This window comes from Echinops telfairi, unplaced genomic scaffold, assembly GCF_000313985.2.
Source record: "Echinops telfairi isolate 266 unplaced genomic scaffold, ASM31398v2 ScPeMD7_7469;HRSCAF=8507_1, whole genome shotgun sequence".
NCBI lineage: Eukaryota > Metazoa > Chordata > Mammalia > Afrosoricida > Tenrecidae > Echinops > Echinops telfairi.
Genome location: NW_022111373.1, coordinates 5316057 through 5317646, shown reverse-complemented (window position 1 = coordinate 5317646; position 1590 = coordinate 5316057). Strand labels below are relative to the sequence as shown.

General features: G+C 53.6%; 1 protein-coding gene across 1 annotated transcript in view; it reads left to right on the top strand.

Moving 5' to 3' along the window:
- Positions 1 to 6: 6 nt before the first annotated feature.
- Positions 7 to 1590, top strand: part of TXNDC15 (thioredoxin domain containing 15) — a 12240-nt gene continuing 10656 nt past the window's right edge. Inside the window, exon 1 of the mRNA XM_045285038.1 lies at positions 7 to 54. The gene's annotated coding sequence lies outside the window, so the exon portion shown is untranslated. The remainder of the gene's footprint in view (positions 55 to 1590) is intronic.

The window sequence follows — 1590 nt, the reverse complement described above, 5'->3', positions numbered from 1 at the left end:
GCTGGTGGCCGGTGGTGCTGTGGGTGCTCGGGCCGCCCGCCCGCGGCCTGGAGGGTGAGTGCGGCGCCGGGGAGGTGGGGCACCCGGGCGGCGCGCTGCCCCGGGTCCGGGCCCTCGGCCGGCTCTCCTGGGTGTCGCCCCACGCGCTTCTCCCGTCCTAGGCCCGACCTTCGCCCCCTGTGACCGTGACCGTGACCGTGACCGTGCGGGGCGTCCACGCCGGGCTTCTCGCGGCCCGCGCAACCTCAGGTCACCTTGTCAGGCATCTGTTGGGAGCGGAGAGGCTTACGCCCCGATTTGGGGTGGCATGTGGTGAGCACTTTGGAAATCGGCTTGATAACCATGGCCAGTTGTACCCTGACCCCCCCGTGACCCTCCTGTGCACTGCAGAGCCAGGCACCGGCCTGCCCTGCGCCGTGCTTCCCAAGCGTTCTTGCTCCTGAACCTGTAGTTGCTGCCACTGTTTTCCACCCATCACCTCGATGGACTGGCACTTTGTCTCTCACCGCCTACCAAGCATGATGCCCCTTGGCAGAGACGGGTCTCTCCCGGAAACGTGTCCAAAGTGTACGAGCCAAAGTCCTACACTCCTTTTCAAAGAGCATCCTGGCTGGACCTTCTTCCAGCACACGTTTGTTTTGCTGGCAGTCCACGGCATGCTGCACGTCCTTCGCCAACGCTTGACCTTCCTTTTTCATTATCTGCCGTTTTGCATTGGAAGTGATTGAAAATACTGTCACCTGGGCCAGGCCTGAAACTGACAGCTGCGCTTTTCGACCCTGTGAAGAGATCTTTTGGCGCAGACTGCCCAGTTAAATATGTTGTCTGGTTCCTTGACTGTCGCTTCCATGAGCATTGCTTTAGGGTCCACATAAAAGAAGAGCCTGTGACCCTGGACGAGCGGCCCTCAGAGAGGTAGGATGTCATTGTCCAGGGACTGTTCCCTTCCAAGTGTCCAACACGAGACCAAGTCTCAGCATCCTTGCCTCAAAGGAGCATTCTGGCCGGACTTCTAAGATTTCTTCAGTATTCTTCGCCAGCGCCACAATTCAAATGCATTCTTCAGTCTTCCTTATCTAATGTCCAACTTTCGTAGGAGGCAGTTGAACATCCCATGGCCTGGGCCAGGTGCACCTTAGTCCTCAAAGTGACATCTTATCAATACTCTGAGGAGACCGGGTGCAGCAGATTTACCTTGCTCTCTCGACTGCTGCTCCTGTGAACATTGGTTGTGGATTCAAGTAAGACGAAATCCTTGGCAACTTTAGCCTTTTCTCCACATATCAACATTTCTCCATATAGCCTATTGGTCTAGTTGTGAGGAATTTGGTCTCTACATTGAGCTGTAATTCATACTGAAAGTTGCAATCCTTATCTTCATCAGCAAGTGTTTCAGGCCCTCCTCACTTTCAGCAAGCAAGGTTATGCCATCTGTATGTCAAAGGTGATATTGTAGGTTAGATTTCTACAATTTTGTAGCAGTACTTTTTGACTTACCCTTCCATCTTCTTTTTGCTGGTTGTAGAACTCCAGGTTGATGGTTTTTTACTGTTAGTACTTTAGAGTTGGTTTTCTGGCTTGTATTGTCAC